Source organism: Cavia porcellus, unplaced genomic scaffold (assembly GCF_034190915.1).
Source record: "Cavia porcellus strain 051 isolate PalLab524CR breed Dunkin Hartley unplaced genomic scaffold, mCavPor4.1 scaffold_1, whole genome shotgun sequence".
Lineage (NCBI taxonomy): Eukaryota > Metazoa > Chordata > Mammalia > Rodentia > Caviidae > Cavia > Cavia porcellus.
In genome coordinates, this window is record NW_026947484.1 from 113120526 (window position 1) to 113134238 (window position 13713).

Consider the following 13713-nt stretch of genomic DNA (forward strand, 5'->3'; position numbering starts at 1 on the left):
TGCTCTGAATGTGTCCCCAAATTTCACATGTTGGAGACTTCAACTCCGTTCTCTGGAGCTGTTACTCGGCCATCCCAGAGTGTTCATCCCAGGAGAGGCCCGGGGCTGCCAGCACCTCCTGTTTCTCAAGAGCAACCAGAATAAGCTTTTCATGTGGGAGCACAGTTATTAAAACCAGCTTAAGAACTCCATAAAAGAAGTTGATGGGGCCCAAACGTTGTGCTTCCCGCCCTGCTGTGTCCTTGCCAGGGTGACTTCTGCTGTAGCTAGGTTCACATTCACTGAGCAAGGCTGTGTGTGTGGACTGGGAAGTGTATGGTGACAGGCAGGGTCAGTGGCGAGGGCGAGGCCAAGGCCAGTGTCATCCTAGGACTTCTTCACTCCTGCCCAAGAGTCTGCAAAGGTTTAGCTTCTCTCCCCTGGCCTGTGCAGCCTGCTAGAGATGAAAAATAAAAATAAGATAAAATAGCCATACATTTGCACAGTGTGATTGTACTTAATGCCAGTGAACCATATGATTAAAAAAGTAAAATTCATATTTATTTATTACAATGAAAAGTGCTGCAAAATAACCCACAGTTTTTTTAAAATCCTCAAAATAGTTAACATCTAAAGGAGAAAACAGTTCTATCAAATATTTCAACCCACCAAACCTTTGAGGATTCACTGTATGCCAAGCATCATCCTTGGTGCTGGGAATTTGAGGAAAATATGTTCCTACCTGTGTCTGCACAGGTAGCTCCCACCCAGCCCTTCTGCTAACTGCTCTCTGCACTGTCCGGCTCACCCCAGCCTCACGGTACCCTAGGGGACAGATACAACTGTCACAGCCATTTACAGAAGAGCCAGCTGAGGCTCTGAGAGGTTCAGAAACTTGCTTGAAGTCACACAGTGCCAGTAAGTGGAGAAGTCAGTCTTGAACCCAGCTCAGCAGAGACTGGTGTGGGGCCTGAGAGGCTGGGTCACAGGAGCCCTGGAACCAAGGAAAAGGTGCTGCACCCCGGAACAGGTGTCTCCTCAGGGCGGTTCACAGAGCAGGGCCTTTCTGATGATCCCTGCATGAAGAGAGATGGACAAAATGGACCCACAGAGCAGGAACGGGGTCCTGCTCCTGTCCCTGAGCCCTCACCTTGCAAAGCTGTGGCTTGGTGACTGTGACACCACAACAGGGTGGACTACCCAGGGAGGTGGCGGCCTTGGCAGGCCCGGGTACTCATAGGACTTGGGGGGCCTCTGTCGGGTGGTCTGCCTGGAGCTGCATTGGTTGGAAATGCTCGGTACCATGGGGCAGCTGAAGGGGGGCGGGTAACATGGGCTTTTAAGACTGAGGGTTCTGCCAGTGTCCCTGAGTGAGACAAGGAGGGAAGGGGACAGAAAAAGCTGAAGTGGGGCCAGATCACGGTGGCCAGGAGGGCTCCGGGTCACACGCACCGTGCATGAGGACTGAGGATGTGGGGAGCAGGATTGGCTGAAGAGGGTCAAGGGAAACCAGCCTGGCTGCAGGGCCAGCTCCTCTATGGCAGATTGACAGTGCAGGCTGCGCTGCACAGAGACCTGGAAAGTGCAAGTTCGGGGCCAGGGGGCGTGGCGGCACGCGCTGTCCTGACGCAGAGCAACTGTGGGAGCGCCCGGGCAGGTGCCCAGCCAGCCCCAGCCAAGGGCCAAGGGCCAAGAGGTTGGGCAACACCGGAAACGGTTCCTGGAGGGAGGCCAGCTGGAGCCGGCAGCTGTCAGGCCCGCGTGAGTTTCAGGGCTTTCAGAGGAACAGAAGCCAAAGCCCAGTGACACCCAAGTCAACCCTTTGGCAGGCTGAGAGGCTGTAGTAAAAGAAAGATTCTAGGAAGGTCACCGTTCCGGCCACTGGCCCCAGGCTCACTCCCTGGTGCAGCGCTGGCAATAAGGCTGGTTTGGGCGCCACCTGCTGGCAGGCTGCCGCTGCTGCTGTCCGGGTCCTAGCCAGGCGCGCCTCAGTGGAGGCAGGAAAGTGCTCCAAACAGCGTTTGGAACGGAATTCTTTTTTCTTTTTGTACTGGGGATTTCATCTAAGGCTCAGCTGAGTTACTGAGCTACATACATCTCCAGCCCTTTTCATGTTTTATTTTGAGTCAGAGTTTTGGTAGGTTGCCCAGACTGGGCTTGAATTTGTGATCATCCTGCTTCAGCCTCCCAGAGTGCGGGGGGGGGGTAAGAGGTGAGCGTAATGTCACCGTGCCCTCAGCTGGAACAGCACCTTATTACCTCATCCACGGTTGAGGCATCAATACAAGCGATGCCAAATTCCAAAGAGGCAACTGTGAGGAAATATCAAAGTTGTATCAAGCACAGGCAAACAATCCTTAAACTGCTTAACCACTAGGAAAATATTAGAATTTGCCGAGAATTTTTAATCTTGAGAGTGAAGAACTCTGGAAGAAGGGGCTGCTGCCTCAGGAGGAGTTAGTAGGGTAGGGTGTGCGTGTGTGTTTTTATGTGTGTGTGCGTGTGTGTTTTTATGTGTGTGTGCGTGTGTGTTTTTATGTGTGTGTGCGCGCGTGTGTGTTTTTTATGCGTGTGTTTCCAAGAGCGATGGGGCGGAGCTCTGGTTGTGGCATTCATGTTTACAGCTGTCGCTTTTCAAGAAACAAAGTTTTTATGGAAATACTGAAGCATAAAAAGTAAATACCACAAACTATGAAATACTATATTTGTTTTTCTGGCCACAAAAGTAACACAGACCAGTCAAAATCCCAAACAGCAGACACGCGCAGTGTCACAGAGCGGTTTCCGCTTCTTCTGATCCTCCCGGGTCCGCTCCTGCGACTTTCGGGCGCGCATTCTCCTTGCAGCCAGCAGGTGGCAGCACACCACTGCTTTAGGGGCCCCAGCGGCCCGGACTGACAAGCTCCGCAAAATGATTTCCATTCCAGAATTTTTTAGGTTTTCTAAATGATGTCAGGAAAATATCCTATTGATTATTTTTGCATGTTTTGTGCCGTTCAGTCCTGGCGTCAGTGCATTAGATGAAGACTTCATTGCCCCTCAGCACCAAGCTTTCAAGAGGAAGAAAAAGGTCCATAAAATAAGGAATGTTTTGGCTCATAGAACTGAAGAGTCACGAGATTTGTTTTGTGAGGAGGCATATGTGCTTCAGGCCCAGTTTGATCCGGTCGCACTTTGTGATCGGGACTTTGGGTCTATTTCGCTGTTTGCTGCCCTTTTTGGCCAGCTGTGTCCCTGGGCTGCCCTTCCTCCTGATAAGACAACAGCAGCAGCTGTTCCTGGTCTGCATCTGCAAGTTTCACCTCTTGGTGGGGGGAGGGACCCACAGAAGAGTGATGCATGGGTGCCAGGGACCGATACTGAAAGCAAACATTTTGATGGGGTGAGGAGAGAGACGACTCATCTGCTCATTTGGGCCAAACAGCATAGGCTGTGTTTGGGGTACGGGGACTACTCAGATGCACGAAAATTTGGGTGGTATATGCAGAATGCTGTTGCGACTGTGGTGCCCTAGGTCTCTGGAAAGTCCTGTTGCCACCAGGGAACCAGCAAAGACAAGCTAGGAGAAAGAGAGCCGGAGAGCTTGTTCCTGATCTGTGTACCCACGTCATTTTCCACCCAAGAAGACCCTGCAGCTCTTCTTCAGACTGTACGCTTGCTCACACAGTTCCTCGGCTGAAAACCCCACTGAGGGCTCCTAATCCCCAAGCTCGAGTTCTGTTCCTTCACATGGCATGTTCCATCCCGCACCCTTGAACCACTGGTCTCTCAGCCTCACCCACTCCCATCCCCTGACATGTTAGGCTCCCGCCACACAGACCTGCTCGCTTGCTCTCATCCTAGTGGGGCATCTTTCCATCTCCTTGCCCATGTTTACTTCTCTTCCTCCCTCTACACTTAGCTCAAGTGTCACCAGCATCTCGGGAGCATTTTCCACAGGTGCCCCCAGACTCCTCACTATCCCATTGGCTTGGGTAACCTCACAAGCCCCTTCTAGTCTTGTTTGATTCTTCCCTGGGGATAGCATTAGAGGAGGAGAGGAGAGCTCCTAGGATTGGAGCAAATTAAAATCCAAGGAAGTGTCAAGTTGGATCATCAGGGACAGCCTCAGTTTTTGGTTCTACAGGATTTCTAGTAAATCATACAATTCACCCATATCTATAGCTAACCCTTTTCCTGCTCCTCTTCCAGGGAGAATATTTTCATGTGTTTTTAGAGATTCCTATATTTTTTTTATTCCCCTCTTCCAACTTCTTGATTGGCTGGCTTGTCAGGGTGGAAAAGTCCAGTGTTCCTTGAACAAGGCTGGGGAAGCACAGTGAAGTGGGCTGTTTGGAAGATGCGACCATCACTGGCAAGGATGCCCCATGGTTTTTGAGTGCTTATTTTGTTTTCTATCATTTCAAAATGTAGTACACATGACAAACCATTTAAAATCTACAATATTCTTTGAGGTACTGATACCACCCCTAATTTAGAGACAAGAAAACTAAGGTGGAGAAAGGGGGAACGTCTTGCTTAAGGCGGTGGAGCTGGGCAATGGCAGAGACAAGATCCAGACACAGGCAGGCTGGTCCCCCCAACACCTCCAGGCCGCCGAGAAGGCAAGAGGCAGAGAGGCGAATGTGCAAAGGACATCCAAGCTGATCAGACTCTCCCTCAGTCACTACCATACCTGCTGCTGGCCTCTAAGACCAAATTTGTTTCACTTCTACCCATTCATGAGTATTTTTTTTTATATACTGGGGATTGAACTCATGACCTCGCACATGCTAGGCAGATGCTTATGCCAGCCCTCACTCATGAATTTTAAAATTATCATAAATACAATTATTATACGTAAAACACTTAATTTTTTTGGTTGGTACCAGGGATCAAACTCACGACTCCCTGCTTGCAAGGCAGGCACTTATGCCGCGGAGCTAAATCCCCAGCCCCAAAACACTTAATGTTGATGTACAGTTCTCAGAACAAGCCATAAGCCTTATTCCATTGGAGACAGACAGTGGCTCTGTGGTGCTGTTGAATTCACTTCATTTCATCGTAGGAGCAGCAAAGGCTCAGCACAGGGTGACCAGGGCCCAAAGCCAGAATCTGCCACACAGACCCGGAGACTTCACAGCATCTCTTCCTTTCCAGGCTGTGGCATCTGGATTTTGGGAGCCTCTCCAGTGAATGTGGTGCTAGGTCGGCTCATTCTTCTTCTTTCATTCCGTGCTGCCCCAGGCAGTAGCCAGGCTGTTATTTCCCAGTTCTCAGCCTACTGCTCAAAGGGCAGAGTGGGTCTAAGTGTGACAATCTCTGGCTCTGTGGCTGTAGCAACAGTTCATCCCCACCTGTGCCCAGTCCCCTTCTTCCAAGCCCATCCTCCTTTCCCCTTTGCCTACACATGTTCAAAGTTGTAGTCTACTCTGATTGGCAGCCTAGGCTTCTCCCTGTCACCCCACAAGTCACAACTCATTGCTGTCATGGCCATCATTCCTCATGTGCTTCCGGCTCCTCCTTGGGCTTGGAGTGCTATGGAAAGACCCAGACTTCACCCTTTCCAGAGTCTGCGTAAAGACTCCTTAGAGAAGGTACTGGGGAGGCGAGAAGTGGAAGACTGTGTTGGTAAGGAACACAGATTGAGCTGCACTACTACGTGATTAAAACTGCTAAGAAAAGGTAACTCAGGGCAAAGAGTCCCCAGCACCTCCAAAAAATCACTCCTCTATGTAAACCTAGTAATGTTTGCTTATTTACATGAAAACTTGTACTGCAGAAGGAAGTTCAATAGACCTGGGCCACTTGGAATGACAGTAGTGTGATAAGTAAGAACAGCTCAGCTTTTGGGGGAGCTCACTTTGTTAGCTAAGATTTATTGAGCTCTAACTAATGCATGATATCATTTAAGTATAATATCTGTATAAACTATTCGGTATTCACAACAGCTTATCCAGTAGGCACCACTGTCATTCTCATTTTTCAGTCAAGGACACTAATCATAGAAAGATGAAGTATCTGGCCCAAGGCCACAGAGGTGATGTACTTACCAAAGCCAAGAGATAAAATCAATCTCTGCTCCATCCCCAGGCTCCCCAAGCAAGTGGCCACATTTACTAGCTATGTTCACATGTCTGTTCTGTGGTTTGTACCTGTCAAAATCAGGTCATACAGAGAAAATGGGTCTAGGTTCTGACCTCCAGAAGTTCAGTGCATTATAGTGAACATTGTTATGCAAGTTACAGTCCAAGGAAATAAGTGGTGAGAGGCATAAGTACAAGTATTTGGGGCCAGAGTGGGGAGTTCACCGAGACCCAAGTGTATTTCAGATAGGAGAAGTTGAATGAACCAAAATTCAGAAGCCAAAGGAGATGTTTTCCTGGGAAAACACTCTGTGACCCATCATCTCACTAGACATCCTATGATATAGTTGGATCACCCTTGAGGTTCCCAGCTACTGGCTAAATATCCAGTTGACCTTTTCTGAAGGGATTCATGGGTGGGTGATGGGAGGAATGGGTGAATCACCAGGAATCTTTCATAACAATGTCAGTCCTTTATTCTGGGTTCTCTGATTATGCATGCTGTGGTTTTCTGATATTTTCCATATGACATGAAATTTACAAGTCTGATCTCATAGTACAGCCAGGAAGCTCAGAGGCAATTGATGATGTACACGAACCCCCTGGCTTCTCTGAGGTAGGATTCTTAAAGTGATTTAATTTTAAATCTTAGGATGGAACAAATAGAGAATGCAAATCTGTGTTTTTTGTTTAAGAATTTTGCATTCTTTGTTAGTTTCAAAATAATCATACAGAGAAAAAAATAGGCTTAACAAATACATCTTGTTGAAGAGGGTACATGCTTTGACAAATCAGAAAACCAGCCAAGTCAGATAGATACTTTTTTTGTCAACTCTCGCTTCCAGCCCGTGAGCATTTAAAATAATGTTCCGAGGAGGTTTAACATTCATGATTACATTGTTTGGTTATTACACTTTCTAGATAATGGTTTTTCAAAATTGTATCTTGCAGCTAAAAATTAAACAGCAACTTCTGGGTATGAGCGACATTCTTTAATAAAATGAGACCCAATATAGTATTCTCAGAGGCTGAGCAGTAATATAGAAGAGATTTACTGTAGTCCAAAGGAGTGAGATCACTGATCCTATAGGATCTGATTATTTTCTCAAGTTAAACTCCAGAGAATGCTGGGAGTGGAACTGCAGGCTTTGTTCATGACTGGCAGGATCCTAGACGGGCTTTCCTTTCCCATAGGGATATCTGAAGAATTCTTGGGGTCTTTTGGTGGTATATTGAGGAAATGCCTCTCAGGAGAGACCATGGTCACAATTGCTCATTCATGTCTCCTGTAAAAATGCACCTATGTTATTAGGGCAATGAAACTATTCTGTATGATACTATAATGGTGACTGCGTATCATTAGATATAGTCTAAATCCATAGGAGGTGAGCTCCAAGAAGATAAACTGTGCCCTTTGGGTGATAATGACCTGGCAGTATAGGTTTATCAGTTATAACAAATGTCTCATTCTAGTGACCAGTGTTGAAAGTAGAGGAGGCTTTGTACTTTCTGCTTTCAGGCAGAAATATATATCATCAACCCTCTTCTGCCAGTGCAGGAAGTAGTTGCCCCCTCAGACTCTACACTCTGATCATCCCTTCCTGTTCTAACTTTTGACATTGTTTCTTGTTTGGTTTCTCAAGATGAGGATGTTATCCTTCAACCAATGTTTATGGAGATTCTGGTACATGCTAGGCAGTGGCTTATGTTTGAATTCACGCTTTGATCTGGTCATTCCTCAGAAGTCTTGGCTTAGACCTGGCCAAGGGCAGAGTCAACACTTGGGCAAAATACTAGTCTAATGGACTTTTCCATCTGGAATATTAGTTAAGAAAAAATTAATTTTCAAATGTGCTAAAAGGAAGGAGCTGGCTGGATTCCCAGACTGGAAATGTCCTGGGAGATAATTGTATCCTGTTCATTTATTAGAATATAGAGAATCCATGCACCTGAGGATGAATCCACAGAGTGCTGGTGCATACTTACTCACTGGGCACAGTCAGGCTAGGTGAGGCTACACGGAACAACAGACATCTGCAAAATCTCAGTGGCTTCCCACAATGAAAGCTACTCTCCATTTACACATAGTCCGATGTGCACATGCCTGGTCAGGTACTCCTGACTCATAATTTCAGCAGTACAATCTTTGACATTTGTATGTGACTCTGACATCTCAGATTTTTATTCTGGAGGCACACAGATGGCAAGAGCAGGACCATGGAAAACTGTATGGGACATCTGAGGGGCCAGGCCTGGGAGTGGCCGGTATGCTTCTGACTAGAACTCAGTCACCTCAGTGCCTCTCCTGGTTGCAAGGGAGGCTGGAAAACAGCAGCCACAGGTCTCAGTGTGTACTAGCAGTGTCTGCTGACTCTAAGAGAGCTACTTCCACCAGGGACGACTTTAAAGGTCATTTCTTGCTTTTTCAGGGAGGCATATTGCATTTTGTTTATCTACGCCTTTGTCTTTCCAGTGGACACATCATAAATGTGCAGGTGGAAGAGGAAGTAAAGAAGGGAAGGGGTAGTTGTTGGTCAAAGGGAACAGTTTCAGATGGGCAGAAGAAATCAGCTTGGAGATCCATTATGTCAGCCTGTGTTTCAAAGTAAGTGAGCCAATTTCATATGTCTGCCTGCATTTTAAGGCCCCAAGCAATTGGATGTCACTTCACTACATGGTTGGAGGGATCAGTCAGGTGTCAAGTTAAATAGCTGCAGGAAGGAGTCAGGCCAGAAGTGCGAGCTAACGAGTGCTTGACCCATGCATCCCAGAGGCCTCCTTCCAGTCAGACAACCCAGAATGAGCGCCCACAAAGTCCCACTTCTTCAGACCACAGGGAAAATGCCCCTTTGGATGGAAGGGTTAACAGGACCTCCTCAAGGATCAGTGATATCCTCTGAGAGGTTCTTGTAGTTTCTACAGCAGCTCTGCAGCACTTTGTCAAGGGCCATTTTCTATACCTTCTAGCATTTTGCTACTCTGCCTGCTAGGTCTTTAGTCTTATGCATCCATTGTCATTAAACCCGTGGCTCCTTAATGCAGGTGATCTGAAATATCTAACCTCTTTCCAGGAGCTGTAGAATAGCCCTGCCATGCAGGACAGAAGCTGTGAGAAAGTCTCCTTGCTTATCATAAAATGGATATTGACAATCCAAGAAATGCAAAGCCACCCAGCAAGAATTCTATAAAGGAAACAAGAAGAGAAAGCAAAACCACTCTATTTTTCTGGGGACCTGTAAGCCCAGAGTTTGTGGCATATTCTGAACTTCAGGTTAATTTTTAGTTGAAAAAACATTATTCTCTTCCTAATTGAAATACACAGTTAGCTCCAAAAACACTTGATTGTTTTTCTGATCATTGGCTGCATAGATATTATAATAAACTATTAAGCTCAAAGGAAAATATATATTTTCTTTTTATTACTTTGGTTATCCTATTTGCATTCAATATAATTTTTTAATTTGAGCTATCAAAGTAGACTTCAAGAGGTGTATGTGTTCACACATGTGCATTTGGTATAAATCAGTACCTGCATAAACTCAACTCAACCTTTGCTCTATAGTGATGGTGTCTTTATCTGTATATTCAGACCTTCAGTAAGTTATTACTCTCTTTGCCCTGCTTTTATGGAACCAGGAAGTAAGATTGTCCTTTAAGAACCAAACAATAAGATCAACATATGCACAATAAGTTTCTTGAAGGAAACAAAGTAACTCCAAGTTCTGTAAGTACCCACTAGCAACCCACTACTACGGAGAAGAATCCCACTCCATAGAGCTCATGGGTCTGGTTCATAGTTATTAATGCTTAATTATTATAAGTGTTTACTGTATTCAAATATAAGATGAAATTTATTTTCAAAAAAGTATCTGTTGGTAAAGAGGAAGTAGCCTTTTTTTTTTTTCAGACTTTAAAGGGCTCTTTGTGAGTCTGTTCTCTCAATCACTTTCTTTCGGATAGCAAAGTGACATTAAAGATGATTCATCTAAATTAAAGGGAGTCTAACTCAGCAACCTGAGTCACTCTGTCCCAGTGGCCAAGGCATCCCTAGGGTAAACATGAATGCAGAGTGTTGAGAACACTTTCCCTCCCAGTCTTTTAGCCCCAGTTACTTCCAGATCCAATTACCAAGTGAAAGCTTTACACGTGTTAGTGAGTTTACCATATATTCAAATCATCTCACTCTTCATTTCCTCCAGCAATCTTCAGATCATGACTTGAAATTTGTGTCAGGCAGAAGACAGAAGAAGTACTAGACATGCAGACCTTTGAGATTTAGTCCTCTGAGAGTTGCTTATTACAGCCACTCGGGGCCTCAGCACAGTGTTTTCATCGTTCAGTACCACTATTTGGTTGATGGGTCTCTACCCAGAAAAATGGATCTGCTCCTAGTGCACTGTCTAACTTCTGAGCCTGTTAAGCTGAAGTGGAGGCCAACCGATGGGCAATTCACAAAGCTACTGGAGTCCATACGTTCAAGCTTCCCATCATAAAGGCTGCTGCTGTTGCTCTTCAAGAAAACTTTTTGCCTGAACATATGCCTATAATTCCAGCACTTGGGAAACTGAGGCAGGAAGATTGCTGTGAGTTCAAGGCCAGCCTAGGCTACATGGTGAATTGAAAGCCAGGCTGAACTGCATAGCAAGATTCTGTCTAAAAAAAAATTAACAAAAACAAACAAACAACAAAAAACAGAAAAAACTTTTTGACTTGGGTGAGTGAAGAGATCTAATTTATTCTATTGTCATGTGATTTGATATTTTTCATTTCAAACAACAAGTTTTCAATCTCAATTTCCTCAAAGTTCTGTTTTGCTTCTTGTTTGTACCCTAGGAATGAATTTTGTGAATAACACAATATCTGCTATTGACAGTTTTGGAGATAACAAACTTGTCATTTCTTACTTGCCAATCCCAGAGAAGAAACTGCAAAACACTCAATATGAAGTGTGTTGTAAGTGCTAAGCTGATATAAACTGTACGATCAAGTTCTCAAGACAGGACTACAGCCAGTAAGGCTGACAGCCAATGCTTTCTCTTCTGTGGTTTAAAACCTTCTCTATGCCCCCTTAATAAGCAACCCATTTCTTGATACGCAGCCTCATGCACATGAGTGCACATGCGTGTGAGCTTCTGAAATGAAGCTTGAATGGCTGCTTGCATCTGCTGTCATCTTTTTTCTTTGTCAGCTCTACTCTAGGAATGTTAAGTTAGCCTCCTTTCACTAAGAAAAGCTAGTTTAGAACATAGGTTTTGAATTACAACTGGAACTATCAGGAGCCCCTGACTACATAACTTGGGAAACTAAAGAATTTCTTGGAAGTTGTATGGGATAGAAAGGCAGAGGACTGATCATCTTTAACAAAATCAAGTGGATAATTTTAACTCTCTTGAATGTTCTCACAGGGCTCCATCCTCTTTCAAAACTTGCTGCCATGGTTGTGATTATCAAGTTATGTAATTATCCATGCTATGGTTATGTAATTATCAAGTTAATGCCTAAATTCCTGCTACATTTTAAATTCCAAGAAGATAGGCTTTTTTCACCTCTGAAAACTCAGCACCCACTACAGTGCCTTTTACAGGGCGGGTGACTAGTAAATAAATAAAAGATAAGTGAGTAATATACGATCCAAAAGACATCTTTTACCCCAGAGCCACCAAAGCCTAACAGAGTGCTTGGTATGGTAGGAAGTGTGGGAGTGGTCATCTCCACCCCCTGAACTCAGTGTGGTTGGAATTCAGGTTTCCTGATTAATATTATCAAAGGGCAAATTTCTTCCTATGAGCAAAAGATGTGAAAAATAAACAGAATGCCATCTAATTTAATTTGAGTGGCAAAGAAGGTGAATAATGAGGTATTCTGGTTTTGGGGTAGGAAGAGGACATTCCAAGTACTACCTAGAAATGGCATTAGTTACTTTGGTGACTGTTACAGTCTTGTGAGAATAATCGCCTCTTAATAAGGACAATTACTTAGATTTATTACTCCTCCGTGGTCTTGTTAAAGATCTAAGAAGAATCCTATTTAAATGGAAAGGACAATAGAAGCTTTAAATGGAGAGCAAGGTTTAATTAAAATATGAGCATAGGATTGGTACCTCTATGGCTGGGAGGAAAAACTGGATTAAAAGAAAGTGAAAAAAAGGAATAAATAAATCATGCCCTTTACTTTGCCTCCTTTAAAGAAAAGAAGTCCATTTTTGAATGAGAAGCCTCCAAAAACATATGTATGCAGATTATGCAAAATATTTATTTTTTTGAAGGAAGACTTGGAATCAAGTCCTCCGTTAGTGGGATATCCTGGCTTGCATAAGGAGTTCCATTATCTGATGGGTGCCTGATCTAAAAGACAAAATTGGGTGATCACAGAATCACTGTGGTAATGTGCAGTAGTATTTTAATAGTACTTTATATGTTCCCAGAAAGGAACCTAGACCCAGAATTCTCCCAAAAAAACACCTTGTCCCAGAGGGTCCCACCATAAGCTGAAGTCCAGGATTCTTCCTGCTTAAGTGATAATGAAATCTGTTTAGAAGCCCCGAAATCTCTGGGTCTGGGGAAATGCCATTAAAAGAATTAACATCCTATGAACTTCCCAAACAAAAATAAGGGATGAAACAACGTAAGGGGACAGCCGCCGGATGGGTGGCCCACTCTGCTGAAAGGAGGTCCTGCAGCAGAGTAGGCTGCTCAGCTGTCCCATGTGACCAGTATTCTGCAATTGGAGCGCACATATAAATATGGCTGCCTGTTCATTTGTAGCATGATTCTGCTGTAAATAAATAACCAGCCACCAGCATCTAGATGCATTTTGGGTGACCATGGCACGTGGGAACTCATCTCATCAAACCTAAGCCGGAAATATTTTCCCATTAAATTATATTATTGAAAACAATGCAGGAACAAGCGTGGAATGGGGTGCGGGGGAGAGCCTTTCTTGGTTATGGGGTATGTTCTGATTTTATGTCACCCTAGTGGTCAACAAATGTCATACCAAGAACAGATGAGCACTAAATGAATCTCTTCTTGTGATGATTATAACAAGACTGTAAAATGGAAAACAGTAAATATAACTCATCCTTATTAAGACTCTCTGGTATTTGTTCCCAGCTAGTGCTCCTAACAAGAGAGTAAACAATACTTGGTCTCTTGTGATTGCTAATTAAAATGCAATAAATTATGGAATCAATTTAAATTCTGGATCAGCTCTACAGTGAGTTCAATAAACCTCCTAAATTTTATTTTCCCCTTGGGATCCTTTTTCCATGAGTTAGGGTTGTACATGTATGTGGCCTCTCTTTTGTTTAAGGTTTAATTGCTCTGGCAGCTTTTCTCAAGCAAGACGGCCAATAGGGCAAATCCCAGTATCTTGATGTGTGTTTTCCAGGGCTGAGTTACCTTGGGAAAGGCTAGGACAAGATTTGTAGCTGCTGGCTGAAGTCATTCAATGACAGTGGCTTTGGCAGCACACCTAGAACAACCGCACAGTCTGTGTTTCCCACAGTCTTGCCTGGGCCCAGCCAGAACAACAAGGATGAAGTTCTAGCTTCATGTGGCTGCTGTGTGAAGGCAGAGTGTTTGTCAGCAAGGACCAGTAAGAAACTAAGGCTGCTTAAGAGGGGGCTGTATTTTTATTTTGAGGTTATTCTGAGTCTACAAGACTCTGC